The following is a 15959-nucleotide window of genomic DNA, read 5'->3' as shown; positions in this document are numbered from 1 at the left end:
GGGATAGTGACTGACCATACCATGCATAGACGGGATAGTGACTTATCTTACCACGCATAGACAGGGATAGCGACTGACCATACCACGCATAGACAGGGATAGTGACTGATCATACCATGCATAGACAGGGATAGCGACTGACCATACCACGCATAATCAGGGATAGCGACTGACCATACCACACATAGACAGGGATAATGACTGATCTTACCAGGGATAGACAGGAATAATGACTGATCTTACCAGGCATAGACAGGGATAGCGACAGGCCTCATTCTCTGCAATATGTTCCCTGGGGTTGAAGTTCGCTTCTCATTCGAGCACCAGCTTCTTATATAAATCATTCCAATTTGCAGGGTTAATGAGTCTCGGGCCACAAATTTGACACCTGAAATAAACAGAGAGGGTCACTTGCATATGACCCACTTGAAATTTGTATGTCCCAGCACTTATTTGGCAAAAGTGGCGACGTGGGCGCATACACCATACTGGATATACCCATTTTGAACAAGTAGCTGTAGCTTTGCAAGGGTTAACGAGATTTTTGCTCGAAACATTTGACGCCTGAGGGTGTTGTCTTTTGTGATCTCATTTTTGTCAGCCCTTAAACAAAAGTAAAAGCAGGGCATATCGCATCCGATATAGCGGGCGCCGTGAAACTACACAAGTACCTGCAGGGCTGACCAGGCTCAGTGGGAGCAACACGGGTCGAAGTGCAGTGTAAATGGTTCTGAATCCCGGTCCATGGGGTTGACCCATGTTAAAAAGGTCAGGTCCAATATGATGCTTTTGGTTGATAGATCTACCGAGTCTAAATAGACAGTCAATAGGTCTACCCCAAAATGTCGACAGTGTCAAAAGGTTGACATGCGTATTTCATGTTTTTTTTACTTCACCATCCGTGTCAGCAGAGGGAGTATATAATGGCGCACTGAGCGTAATGAGGCATCCAGTCCGAAGCACTGCGAGTGCAGCGAGCCATGCGAGGGTAGGCATTACACTAATCAGGGGTCCATGTCGACAGTTATCAACACTGACATCAATAAATGCTACTTATTCAAAATAATAATATGGTGTATGTGCCCAATTTGCCAGCATAATGCATGCCCAAACCACCAGTGGCAAAATACATGATGTGGGTCACGTGCTAGTGACTCCCCTCTGTTGGTTTCAGGTGTCACATTGTGGCCCAAAACTCATGAACCCTTGTATCACTGAATGTTCTGAATAATCCAGTCACGGTCACCTCAGTGTAATATGTATATATAATATGTGCAGAGTCAGAGGCACTTCCATGTATCACACACAGGGGGGCAGAGGGGAGGGAGGAGGAGGTACAGGAGGAGGAGGAGGGGGGGTGCCCTGGTCCCGGCACAGACTCTTCCTCCTTCCTGGGGCGGGGACACAATAGTGAAACTTTGTGACAGACAATAACAATAATTCCGGAGTTGCAGACTTGGAGTTTTCCGGGCAGCAGATAAGGTATATACTGTATATTATATATATATATATATCTGTCTCCTGTCTGTAACCCCTCCGGTGCCTGAGCCCTGCACCTTTCTCCTGGTGCACTCATCTCTTCCCAGGATATCGGTGTGATATCATAGTGCTATCTGTTTTGAGTGCAATGGTCTGCAGTCTGTCTGGATACAATGGTCTGCAGTCTGTCTGAGTACAATGGTCTGCAGTCTGTATGGGTGCAATGGTCTGCAGTCTGTATGGGTGCAATGGTCTGCAGTCTGTATGGGTGCAATGGTCTGCAGTCTGTCTGGGTACAATGGTCTGCAGTCTGTCTGGGTACAATGGTCTGCAGTCTGTATGGGTGCAATGGTCTGCAGTCTGTATGGGTGTAATGGTCTGCAGTCTGTATGGGTGTAATGGTCTGCAGTCTGTCTGGGTACAATGGTCTGCAGTCTGTATGGGTGCAATGGTCTGCAGTCTGTATGGGTGCAATGGTCTGCAGTCTGTCTGGGTACAATGGTCTGCAGTCTGTATGGGTGCGATATATTGTCTGTCTGGGTACAATGGTCTGCAGTCTGTATGAGTGCAATGGTCTGCAGTCTGTATGGGTACAATGGTCTGCAGTCTGTATGTATATCGGTCGTTCTGGGCGCAATATAGTGTCTGGGTGGAATGGTCTGCAGTCTGCCTGGGTACAATGGTCTGCAGTTTGTCTGGGTGCAATGGTCTGCAGTGTACATGGGCGCAATCAGGGGCATAACCAGAACGTTTGTGCCCCATAGCAGCATATTGATAGGGCCCCTGTCCCAGTGATTCTTGAGATTCTATGCAGTTTCAGTCGACACCTAGAAATGGTCATTGACAGAACAACATGAGTTATTGACGCTTTTTTGGGTGTAGACCAACTTGGTTGATACTTTACTATCCAAGTGGGCATAGAGTGACATAGACACCAAAAACGGTGACCATGCCCATGTCGACCGTAAGCTTGTGTGGAGCTTCTGTCAATGTCAACCTATGGAATGTCGACCATTTTCAGGTGTTGACCATTAGTGGTCGACTCAGTGACTGTCAACCTAGACATTGTCTATCTCTTATACTTTAATCTTAAGACCCCTCTCCACAGCAGTTATAAGTTTCATGTCCCATATCCCCCATATCCCCCATATCCGTGCCCTAGTTCATTTTCTAATCCATAGAAGTGCCCCAGTTAATATTCTGAATCATTGTACTGTAGATCCTGCAGTGTGCCCACAGTGCAGATGCGCTGTGGGCAAGGCACTGTGTCAGCGGTGCATGCGCTGTGGGCACAGCGCTGGTACAGACCTAGTCTGTAGAGCAGGGAGATGCCGGACATGACAGAAGTTCTCCCTGCTCTGCATCCTGCTGCTGCAGGGAGAGAGCAGCCTCTGGTTCTAATAATGCCAAACTACATTATAACACCCACTATATACACCTCTCACTGGGGATGCGGTCATTTGGTCTACTGCATTATGGTCGACAGTCATTAGGTCGAATCCATTAGGTCGACATGCTAAAAGGTCGACATGGGAAAAGGTCGACATGATTCTAGTTCGAAAGGTCATTAGTTCGACAAGGTCATTAGTTCGACATTGTCTATGTCGACATTCACAAGGTCGACATGGAGTTTTTCACTGTTTTTTGAGCCAACATGTGCCGACAGGCGGTATTTCATGCCCTACCATCCACTAGAGCGTGGTGGGAGAATAAAATAGTGTGCCGAGCGTAGCGAGGCACCGTGCCCGACGCATAGCGAGCGCAGCGAGCGATGCGAGGGGATGCAGTGCACTTTAAACTGTGTCCATGTCGACTGTGTTGACATTCAGGTAAAAAAACAGTGAAAAACCCCATGTCGACCTTGTGAATGTCGACATAGACAATGTCGAACTAATGACCTTGTCGAACTAATGACCTGTCGAACTAATGACCTTTTGACCTAGAATCATGTCGACCTTTTCCCATGTCAACCTAGAATCATGTCGACCTTTTAGCATGTCGACCTAATGGATTCGACCTAATGACTTTCTACCATAATGCAATAGACCAAATGATCCCAACCCCTCTCACTGGCAATGGCAATGTACACAGTACAGACTGGGCAATGGATCAGACCCAATTGGCATGCAACTTTATAACCTGGGTCCAGGCCCCCCTACACCGCTGGGCCCCATAGTAATGGCACTCCTTGCATCCTTTATAGGTGCAATTGTTTATTGTAGTCTGTAGGGGTGCAATAATCTGCATGGATGTGATATGCTGCATTCTGTATGGGTATAATGGCCTGCAGTCTAGATACAATTGTGATGTTGCTTTATATGTAGAAGGACATGGAGCCAGCCTGGAGTGTGTTATTCCGCCAGGGACCATGGAGTTCCAGTTGTGGAACTACAAGTCTCTGCATGCCAGGTTAGTCATCTCATGGAGAATTGCTGAGGTGCTGTGACTGGTAATGCCACAGGAGCTGACAAGTTCCGTTTGTGTCTTTGAGCTGTGCCCTCAGCATCAGTGAGTGGTGGCACGTCCCACAGCTAGGGGACGTATCTGCTGCATTGTGCTTTTATTATCTCCAGGTCTGGAGAGAAGTGATGTGAAACTGAGATAAATAGGCTTTTCCCCATAATTAGGACACTACTAGTAAAAAGCCTGTCAAAATGACGACTTCTGCAATGTACTTTCACTTTGAGCTGTAACCGTTTTTACTTTCACTTTGAGCTGTAACCGTTTTTACTTTCACTTTGAGCTATGACAGTTTTTAGCTTACAGACTCTGCACCCCACACCCAGCCCCTACCTCCAATCTTTGTCTTCACAGCTCCCTATTGCCATATTTAACAAGTTTGAAACAGTTCATTGTCCCTGTAAAAATAGCTTTCACTTTCTGTTATACTGTCTTTTAGCACACAAAGGAGTAATGTTGTCCGTCGAGTGGCCTCTATTGGTCAATCAGGAGCCAGGAAAGTCGGCTTCTGATTGGCCAGAATTCATTCTTAGTACAGACGCCGAGGAGGAAGGATCTCTGCGGCTCTGACAGTCGGGGAGCTTTGCTGGAGTCGCCGGCAGCGTGAATAAGAAGCCAGAAGATGGAAGAAGATGCAAGAAGCCCTGGACAACGTCGGACCAAGCCAGAAGAACTTCCATGGAGGACCTGGGTGAGTTGGATTTCCTTCCACAGGTCCACCATGGATTTCTTCGGACCCGGACCTGACGCCGACATGAAGATCGACATGATGAAGAATGACGACATGATCCGGAACCAGGACAAGGCACCGGATCAAGACTCTGGGACCTACCTACGGGATCAAGATAATGCAAAATATGTTTATTGAATTTAAGGGGGGGGTACAATAAATGGGATTACAGAATGCAAAATAGTCTTAACAATAGTCCAACAGTATACAAAATTGCATGTATGTATGAGCGTAGGAAAGCTCAAGAAAGTCGGGGTGGGGGGAAATGAGGTCATAGGGAGGGGGGGCAAGGTGGGGTAGGGGATTGGGGGGTGGGGGGGGATCCGATATAAAGCGTAAAGGTCTGTTAGGAGGTAATAGGCTCATATTCCTCTAGAGTAATTAAGGGGTGTGGGTGGAGTATGTGTGAGGTATATACGAGGTAGGGTCTGGGGCGTCGTCTGCGGACTGGGGTGTCGCTAGGGCAGCTGTGGTGGGAGGGGATGAAGTGCTGTTCTATATGAGGGAGATTCTTTAAAGTTTATCCAAGCTGACCAAGTATCCCTAAAGGCGGCTGAGTCGTCTTCGGCCGAGCATACTATATCCTCCATATCCATGTAGGAGTCCAACCGGTTAAACCAGTCTAAAGTTGTTGGGGGAAGTGGCGAGCGCCACCGGACAGGAATAACTGCCTTTGCCGCATTGTTTAGGCGACAGAGGATAGATTTCTTATATCTTGAAATTGAGCCTGTTGAGTAGTGGAATAACCAGAACAAAGGGTCTGATGGGGCCGGTTCACCCAGTATTTTCCCAGAGATGGCAATAACATTACGCCAGTAGGGTTTTATGAGTGGGCAGCTCCACCAGATGTGTAGGAGGTCTCCTGGGCTCGCGGAGCATCTCCAACATTTGTTGGGAAGACCGAGGCCCATTTTAGAAAGTGTGTCGGGGCATCTGTACCAACGGGACAACAACTTATATTGCGTCTCGACTACTAGTGTGCTAGGGGAGCATTGATGTGCTAATTTGAAAATTTTTCCCCAATCATCGTCGTTTAGATCTATCTTCAGGTCTGTATTCCATCTCGTAGTGAAAGAAGGAGGGCTATTGCTCCTGTCTCCCAATAGGAGACTGTATATCTGGGACACCGGGCGCGATGGATGGTCTTTCGCCTCACATAGCTGTTCAAAGGGGGTAAGGGTGGAGGTAACTGAGGTCGAGGGGTTTAGTGAGGTAAGGTAGTGGCGTGTTTGAAGGTATTTCCAAAGGTCGTTCGCAGGTAGGTTCCATTTATTTTGTAAATCCGTAAAAGGAACTACTGATCCCTCGGATAGTAGCTGGCCTACCCGGTATAGACCCCGATCATACCAAGAACGGAAGGCAGTGACCTCGTGTCCGGGGAGGAAACTTTTGTCGAAAAGAAAGGACATGTAAGGGGAAGTGGGTGCGGAGATGGATGGTGATTTGCGGACAGTCTTCCAACAGACTAGGGTTGGGCTTATAGTGGGGTGGGTAGAGCTGGGTAGGTGTGAGAGCCAGGGTGTAATGTTGATAGGGGAGGAGAGTGAATGGTTCTCTATCTGGACCCATTGTTTGTTGGTGTTTGATCTGGACCACTCTATTATTCTGCTCAAAAGGCAGGCTTGGTAGTACCCTTGGATGTCCGGCAACCCAATACCCCCTGCATTTTTTTGTCTCTGAAGTAGAGTAAGGCCCACTCGTGGTCTCTTATTTCCCCAGACAAAATCCCGGAAAAGGGATTGAATCTCTTTAAACCATCGTGGCGGAATTTTAATAGGGAGGGTCTGTAGGAGGTACAGTATTTTCGGAAGTGAGTTCATTTTAAGAATCCCTACTCTGCAAAACCAGGAAAAGGGTCGGGATTTCCAAGATTGGTGGTCCGCGCGAAGTTTGTGTAGGAGTGGGGTGAAATTAAGGTCGAACAGTCTAGTGGGATCACTGGAGATGTTTACTCCCAGGTATTTGAGGTGGGATGTGTGCCATGCAAAGGGAAATGAGTTTTTGAGGTTTGTCACAGTAATCGGAGAAGCGGAGACGTTCATAGCCGCCGACTTAGTAAAATTTATTTTAAAATTAGAGAGGGTGCTAAAACTCTGAAACTCTGACATTAGGTTGGGGAGGGAGGTCATGGGTTTAGTAATTGTAGCAAGTAGATCGTCCGCAAAGAGCGCTAGCTTATATTCTTATCCAGCTATTGTAATCCCGCTAATGTTTTGGTTTCCCCTGATAGCTCTGGCCAGGGCTTCGATGCACAGAACGAAAATTAGGGGGGAGAGTGGGCACCCCTGTCGGGTCCCATTGCTGATAGCAAACGAGTTAGACAGTGTGCCATTGATCCGTATTCCAGCGGAAGGGGAGGCATATAGGGCTAAGATACGTTGTAGACATATCGGTCCCAACCCTAGGTGGTCCAACACCCCCTTCATAAAGCCCCAGTCAATTCTATCAAATGCCTTCTCGGCGTCAGTTGAAAGAAGGATTCCAGGGGTTTTGGTGGTTGTAAGGTGGTGTATAAGGGCGAATATTTTGGAGGTATTGTCCTTGGCTTCACGGCCTGGAACGAAGCCTACCTGATCGTTGTGGATAATGGTTGGCAGGAGATGTTTTAGTCTGTTTGCAAGTAATTTGGCATATAGTTTCACATCTATATTAAGGAGCGAGATGGGGCGGTAGCTGGGGCATAAGGATGGATCTTTGCCCTCTTTAGGGATTACAGTAATGTGGGCTTCTAATGATTGGAGGGGGAAGGGATGGGTCGCACTTACTGTGTTGCAAGCCTGCAGTAACAAAGGTAGAAGTTTGTCCTTAAAGGCTTTATAATAGGAGATGGTAAACCCATCCGGGCCAGGGCTTTTACCTGAGGGAGTTGTTTTAATCGCCTCGGTCAACTCTAGTTCTGTAAATGGTCTCTCGAGATCGTTTTTAAGCTCATCGGTTAAGGTAGGGAAGCCGATCTTCATAAGGTAGGATCTGATATGTTGTTGTTGTTCCTCGAGTTGGTCGGGGGTCTTTGGAGGATTTAAGTTATATAGGGATGAGTAGTATGAGCAGAAGGTAGCTGCAATGGAGTCCGTGTCATGTAGTGTTTGGGCTCGAGTGTTTTTAATAGAGGGGATGAAAGAGAGGGACCTTTGGGTGCGAAGTGCCTTAGCGAGCATTTTGCCCGGTTTATTCCCCCATCGGTAATATCGATTACGACATTTCCGAAATACCATTTTCGCTTTGTCCAATAATAGTTTATTAAGGGCTGACCTAGTGGAGGTAAGTTCTACAAACGTGGTGGAGGAGAGGGATGCTTTATGGGTAGTTTCTAGTACTTGGATTTTCTGAAGGAGGTCATCGATTTTTTTCTGTTTTTTAATAAATGACCCCAACTGAATACATTTTCCCCTCATAACACATTTGTGTGCTTCCCAGATCACCATGTCAGAGACATCAGGGGTGACATTATGTTCCACATAGGTGTCCAGGGTTTCTTCCAATTGGGATTTGTAGGTCGGGTCTGAGAGTAAGGATTCGTTAAAGCGCCAGGATCGTTGTCTAGGGGCCATGTCTAAGGAGATGTCTAAATAAACAGGGGCATGATCAGACCAGGTTATGGAGCCAATGGAAGAGTCTCGAACCAAGTGGAGGCAGTTGTGGTTCAGGAGGAAGTAATCAAGTCTAGAATAAGATTTGTGGGGTGGTGAGTAGTAGGTGAAGTCCCGTTCGGTAGGGTGATGAATTCGCCAAACGTCTGATAGTTGATGGGTGTGGAAAAGTCGCTTAACCTCCCTGGTTTGTGAACTCGGAGGGGAGTTAGGGGATGGCGTTACATCTTGGAGAGGGTCTAGAGCCCAGTTGAAGTCGCCCCCTATCACCAGGATCCCTTGCTTAAGTGAGTCAACCCTATCTAGAACCTTTCTGAGGAAGGTCATTTGTCCCTGATTGGGCGCGTAGATGTTAACAATTGTGAGCTTTGTATTATATATGGTGCCTGTTAGAAGTAGACAGCGACCCTCCTCTAGTATGTGTGTTTGTACATCAGAGATTGGTACATGTCGGGCAAATAGGATGGCAACTCCTTTAGATTTTGAATGCGGGTAATTGGAGTAGTGTGTGGTAGGGAAGTAGTGGTTACTTAATCGAGGGGTTGGGTCGTTCTGGGGAAAGTGCGTTTCCTGGACTAGGACGATATCTGCCCTTTCTTTATGAAGGAAATGTAGTGCCTGTGTCCTTTTTTCTGGGATGTTTAAACCCCTAGCGTTGATGGATATAATACGTAGGGATGAGGTCATTTGGTAGTTATAAGATGAGAAGACAGTGGGTAAGAATCGGATTGGGTAGGAGGGACGAGGAGGGAGAGCGGTGAGGTTGAGCAGGGAGTTGGTGGTGAGGGAGGAAGAAGGGTCATAGTGATAGGGCAAAAAACATAGAATAATATATAACACAATGCGTAGTAAAACTGTGAACATCTGGTATGAGCATCAAAAACATAGCCGCATCCGGACAGTGAGGAGGCCATAATGGCGACCATGTCACGGAGGATTGTACAAATAGCGGTGGGGGGAACTAGGGGGCCGTGCCCCAACAATACTAACTGAAGTGTTTTAGATTACTAAGTGTAAAAGTGTAGATGGATATTTGGTTCTCTGAGTAACTAGTAGAGAAACAGACCTAGTATATGACCATAGGGTCACTGGAAAAACTAAACAAAAGATATTAAGAGGGTATTAAGTAACGGTACGGTAATTCTAAGGTGACGACAGTGTATACAGAAACAAGATTAGTGTTCAGTGTCTAATGTTACCACTCGTCATCTCATCAGGTATGCTCTTGGGAGCGAGTGGCAGGAGGTCCTCTGGATCTCTTCGAGGTGTTGGCTTGTTGCCATCTCTCCCTTTTGGAGTTATGGGGAGGAAGGGCGTTTGGCAAGTGGAAGGCCTGCCAATCAGGTAGGGAGAGTTCGTCTAGGCCCAAGTTGGAGCAGAAGTCGTGAAGATCTGCTGGAGAGCGTAGAGTGAATTGACGTCCCCCTGAAGACACCTGTAGGGAGAAGGGGAAGCCCCATTTGTACTTATAGTTTGACTTGCGAAGGGCATCTGTGAGTGGTTTTATCAGTCTTCTTTGCTGGAGTGTGCGCCATGAAAGATCTTGGAAGATCTGAATACGAGTCCCCTCGAATTCGATGGCCTCTAGGTCGCGAACTTTCCGTAGCAATTCCTCTTTCTGGGAGTAATAGTGGAGGCGGCAGATTATATCCCTAGGCTGCTCAGAAGCTTGCCCTTTAGGTTTGAGAGCTCTATGGGCACGGTCAAATTCAATGGGGTTTTCGGGATCGGTACCCAAGATTTCACCAAACATTTTGTTGAGGGCATCAATTATACCGGAAGGGGGCACAGATTCTGGGAGGCCCCTTACTCGCACATTATTTCTGCGACCCCTGTTGTCCAGATCTTCCAGCTTCTCCTGTAGGATTCTCATGTCGGTTGCCTGTTGGGAGAGGGTCTCCTTGATTGAGGTTAGTTGGTCGGAATCGTTTTCACGTTCCTCCTCTAGAGCTTCAACTCTCGTCCCTAGGAGGGTGATATCGGCCTGTACCGCTGAGATCTGGGTTTGGAATGAGTCCTGAAGGCTTGTTTCAAGTGCCTGTAAGTCTTGCTTGGAGGGGAGCATTCGGACATGTGAGAGGACTTCTCCGATTTCACCCCGCAGTTGTGCCAATTGAGATTGAAGATCCATCGTGCGTGGAGACGAGGGTATCTCGTTGGTATTGGTGTCTGTGTTCTCAGATGGGGGGGGGGGAGGAGCGGTCTATGGTTTGAGAGGCGGAGAGATAGGACCGGAGTGATGTTTGTGAAGTGGTATTCTTGGAGCCGGTGTCTTGCGTCTTCGTGCTCCTCCTGGTTTTGCCCATTAGATGTTGGCGTGGTTTCCAGATCAGGTCATCTAAGCAGTTAGAACCAAAAGTCAGTCAGCAAGTGGGGGTCACATTCCCCTAAATCGTGGGCCTGGGTTAGTATTCCATCTCTGGGGGAGTTGGCTCACATGGTAATGTAGTCGTATGGGGTAGAGAGTACGCGTCTTAGGGTAGAAGACTGTGGTATTTGTCCCGTTGTGACTCTCTAGATTTGACAATTGGGTGTCTGGCACTGTATAGGGATTGTAGCAGTGTAGTTATTTATTTGAGCCACCGGGTGGAGCTCTAGGTTACAAAACATACAAAACAGTGGGGATTTCCAAGTCTCTGGCGCAATACTTGAATGAAGTGAGTTTGAAGGTCTTTTGTCTTCAGATATTTTCACACTTTTTCAAGAATATTCTCAATTGTGCATAAGAAGAAAAGAACGATCGATGGTTATATACAAATCGGTTTTAAATAAAAGGAGATGATGTGTGGACAATAAATGTAAACATATGGGCGTACCCCCACTCACGGTAAGGCGGGAGATGTACAGACACGTAGCGGTTTCTTTTTATCTCTTTCTCTCTTCTTTCTTCTGTTGTCGGTTTGTCTTCTTTTTGGTGATTGATTTCTCTCCGTGAAGGGTGGGAGTGAAAAGATGGGGGTTAATAAATAGGTCTGTGAATAATATCAAAGACACCCCGTGCAGATCGGATAGAGAGAACAGTGAAGATCGTACCTTACTCACCCAGGGATAGAGCAAGATACGCATATAAAGGTTTCTTTATTAGGATAGATGGCCTTTATAGTACACCAAAGTGGAAGCAAGGAATGTGTGCGTACCGCACTTACGTGGATAGATGGTGAGTATATGCCCGTAGCGTGTTCTTTTCTTGCATGGGACTCTATTCCACCATGGAACAAGGTTTGTCCTCAGATGTAAATATTTTAGGCAAAGAAAGTAATAAAATATGAATATTAGTAACTCTTGTGGACTTTATATATAAGGTGCTTTTTAGAAAATTTCAGTGCAGAAAGGGGTACTGATGGCGTACCGTGACTCACACTTTGATGAGTGGGGAAACACGTATAAAGGTTTCTTTATTGGGATAGGTGACCTTTGCAATATACCGAAGTAGAAGCAAAGAATGTGTGCGTACCGCACTTACGTGGATAGATGGTGAGTATATGCCCGTAGCGTGTTCTTTTCTTGCATGGGACTCTATTTCACCATGGAACCAGGTTTGTCCTCAAGTGTAGGTGTTTTAGGCGAAAAAAGTGATAAAATTTTAAATATTAGTGCATGAAATTTAATGATGACTATTGTATCTAGGGTGCCTTTAGAAAATTTCAGTGCAGAAAGAGGTACTGATGGCGTACCGTGACTCACACTTTGATGTGTGGGGAAACACCCAAAAAGGTTTCTTTTAGAGGAGATATTCAACTTCACCGCGTGTTACACCCCAAAAGACTCAATAGTAATTATACCCAAGGTTTTATAGGGATCGGTGATATGCGTACCAGAACTTACAGAAATGTAAGTAGTTTACCACCTATAATGGTTTCTTTTAATTCTGAGTGCTTGACCCGTAGGTGGAGCTGATGTTCCTCCCAACATATGTTTATAAACCAGAAGAAGGGGGAATTTTTTCTTCATAAAAAAATTTTTTTTATTTAATCCATCTATGGATTAAATAAAAAAAAAAATTTTTATGAAGAAAAAATTCCCCCTTCTTCTGGTTTATAAACATATGTTGGGAGGAACATCAGCTCCACCTACGGGTCAAGCACTCAGAATTAAAAGAAACCATTATAGGTGGTAAACTACTTACATTTCTGTAAGTTCTGGTACGCATATCACCGATCCCTATAAAACCTTGGGTATAATTACTATTGAGTCTTTTGGGGTGTAACACGCGGTGAAGTTGAATATCTCCTCTAAAAGAAACCTTTTTGGGTGTTTCCCCACACATCAAAGTGTGAGTCACGGTACGCCATCAGTACCTCTTTCTGCACTGAAATTTTCTAAAGGCACCCTAGATACAATAGTCATCATTAAATTTCATGCACTAATATTTAAAATTTTATCACTTTTTTCGCCTAAAACACCTACACTTGAGGACAAACCTGGTTCCATGGTGAAATAGAGTCCCATGCAAGAAAAGAACACGCTACGGGCATATACTCACCATCTATCCACGTAAGTGCGGTACGCACACATTCTTTGCTTCTACTTCGGTATATTGCAAAGGTCACCTATCCCAATAAAGAAACCTTTATACGTGTTTCCCCACTCATCAAAGTGTGAGTCACGGTACGCCATCAGTACCCCTTTCTGCACTGAAATTTTCTAAAAAGCACCTTATATATAAAGTCCACAAGAGTTACTAATATTCATATTTTATTACTTTCTTTGCCTAAAATATTTACATCTGAGGACAAACCTTGTTCCATGGTGGAATAGAGTCCCATGCAAGAAAAGAACACGCTACGGGCATATACTCACCATCTATCCACGTAAGTGCGGTACGCACACATTCCTTGCTTCCACTTTGGTGTACTATAAAGGCCATCTATCCTAATAAAGAAACCTTTATATGCGTATCTTGCTCTATCCCTGGGTGAGTAAGGTACGATCTTCACTGTTCTCTCTATCCGATCTGCACGGGGTGTCTTTGATATTATTCACAGACCTATTTATTAACCCCCATCTTTTCACTCCCACCCTTCACGGAGAGAAATCAATCACCAAAAAGAAGACAAACCGACAACAGAAGAAAGAAGAGAGAAAGAGATAAAAAGAAACCGCTACGTGTCTGTACATCTCCCGCCTTACCGTGAGTGGGGGTACGCCCATATGTTTACATTTATTGTCCACACATCATCTCCTTTTATTTAAAACCGATTTGTATATAACCATCGATCGTTCTTTTCTTCTTATGCACAATTGAGAATATTCTTGAAAAAGTGTGAAAATATCTGAAGACAAAAGACCTTCAAACTCACTTCATTCAAGTATTGCGCCAGAGACTTGGAAATCCCCACTGTTTTGTATGTTTTGTATTTAGAGGGTTATTCGGGTGATAACCAGGGTTTAGTACAGTTCTCAGGCAGCAGTGCGCCACTTCAGGTCATATCCTAAATTTTGTTCCTGGAGCTCTAGGTTAATTTATCTCCAATCTGAGCAGTATAGGGAGTGTTTCCCCACATCTGGGTGGAATAAGGCAGTAAGTTTGTAGTCTAGGTAATAGACAGTATTGGGCAAATAGCATAGGTTGAGGATAAAGATGTACAGCTGGCTCTTGGTTTCTTGGTTTCTGACACAGAACAACTGTATAACCGGAGGGGGGGGGGGGGGGCCTAATCAGAGAGCTGGCAAGCTTTGAAAGATCTTCAGATAGTATAGAGTTGATAGGGTCTTAAGAGTTGCTGTACCTATAGGCAAGAGGGTGTTGTAGCAGGGGTGATGCTACCCAAGTCCCCTGGGCAGGGGTCCTGAGAGTAGGCAGTGTTTGACTTAATGGCCGCCGTCTCCTCACTGAGGTAATTATGCCCGGTATAGGGTGGTGTGTGGGCTATATGTAGGTGCCCCCTGGTCCCAGCACATCAAGGGCGATCAGGGGGGACATGAGGGGCAAGCGTCTACCCCACCGGGTGCTGTTGCGAGGTGTCGTCCTGCCGCCTGGGTCCTCCAAGATGGACGCCACGTGGGGGAGAGAGATGTCCCCGCGCCCTCCCGAGCCTCCAAGCCCTAGCCGCCAGGGGTGGACAGCTGCGGGTGAGGCGGGGGATATGCGGGCAGTGTCTCCGGGTGTCCGGCAGTGTCAGCGCGCCGCTCGGGGTCGCGGCAGGGGGCGTGGAGCTCGGCCGCCGGATCGCCCTGTACTTTAGGCCGCGGTGGAGAGTGGGGAGAAGGCCGCAAACCGCAGGGAGGGATTTCTCCCCCCCCCCGGCTCCGCAGCGCGACTCACCAAGGGACGGGTGGCTCCGATCTGGTAGCGGGTGTCAGCGGAGCTCCACAGGTAGGCTTGTGAGCATCAGGGAACCCCTCTATATGTGATGCGGGTGCCGGAGCTCAGGTAACGTGCGTCTTCCTCCATGAACGGCCAGGCCACGCCCACGGGATCAAGATAGGTAAGTATCAATGTGTGTAATGTATGTATTAAACTTTTATTTTTCAGGTGTCAGTGTGTATTTATTTAACTATTTTTTTTATTGTGGAACTACAAGTGCCAGCGGGCCCTTTAATGCCCCGCAGGCTGGGACTTGTGGTTCTCCAAGTCCCAGCTTGCAGGGGAGGCTTGCTGGGACTCATAGTTCCACAGTTTAAAACAATAGTTTATTCATCTTTTTTTTACACCGAGATCAGCTCGATGCCCACCGCCCAGGGGCATCGAGGACAGCACCAGGCTTCAGCCTGGTCAGGTAAGTCCTGGAGAGGGGAACCCCTTTATTGGGGGGGTCCCCACTCCCCCAGGACCCCTGGCCAGGCTGACTGGTCAGAGGGTTAATGCTTTGGCCGGGGGGACTTGTATAAAAAGTCTCCCCCCGGCTTTGGCATTAACCTGCTGGCTGGTTTGGCCTGGGGCTGGCTCTTAAAATACGGGGGACCCCTAGTCATTTTGTCCCCCGTATTTTGGGAACCAGCCCCGGACCTGGAGCCTGGGGCTGGTTGTTAAAAATCGGGGAACCCCTATTTGTCGGGTTCTCTGATTTTTAATTACCGGCCCCAGCTCTTTCAGCCTGGTGCTGGTTACGGCTTTTTTTTACACTAAAGCCTGCACGGATCTGACTGATCCGTGCAGGCTAAAGCCAAATACGACAGGACAATCGAGGTGTATTTTCCTGCCGTATTTTCGTGCCTGTTTTACACCAATTAGCAGCCGTATTATCAATACGGCTGCTTAGTAAATCAGGAACCACCATTCTTTTGAATGGTGATTCCTGTCGTATCCTATCGATGGTGTAGACATTCGTATTTGTAAATACAAATACGAATGTCCCATCATTAGGAATACGAATTGTTGTATTTTCGGGATTGTAAATCTCGAAAATACAAATGTGTAAAAAATAGGTGTATTTCTGCCTACGAATACACCTATTTTTTACGAATCCATATTGGTAAATTTCCCCCTATATACTGTATAGCTTGTCCCTGCTACCTCCATGTCGGTTTGTATCTATCCAGTTTGTTTAATCGCTGTTGTTTCCAATTGTAAAGCGCAACAGAATCTGCTGTGCTATATAAGACACTGTAACGGAATCTGCTGCGCTATATAAGACACTGTAACGGAATCTGCTGCGCTATATAAGACACTGTAACGGAACATGCTGCGCTATATAAGACACTGTAACGGAATCTGCTGCGCTATATAAGACGCTGTAACGGAACATGCTGCGCTATAT

The 15959-nt window shown here is 46.5% G+C and overlaps 1 protein-coding gene across 3 annotated transcripts in view; it reads left to right on the top strand.

Annotated features, from left to right (window-relative positions):
- The first annotated feature begins 1362 nt into the window (after positions 1-1362).
- The window catches only part of CASP7 (caspase 7), a 52100-nt gene continuing 37503 nt past the window's right edge, over positions 1363-15959 (top strand). The window contains exon 1 of one of the 3 annotated variants that reach the window (XM_083149772.1): positions 1363-1482. The gene's annotated coding sequence lies outside the window, so the exon portion shown is untranslated. The remainder of the gene's footprint in view (positions 1483-15959) is intronic. The other 2 variants (XM_083149773.1, XM_083149774.1) reach the window with 2 other exon arrangements.

Source organism: Crinia signifera, chromosome 6 (assembly GCF_055691185.1).
Source record: "Crinia signifera chromosome 6, ASM5569118v1, whole genome shotgun sequence".
Lineage (NCBI taxonomy): Eukaryota > Metazoa > Chordata > Amphibia > Anura > Myobatrachidae > Crinia > Crinia signifera.
The sequence above is the reverse complement of the archived record's forward strand: the minus strand, read 5'-3'. Positions and strand labels throughout refer to the sequence as shown.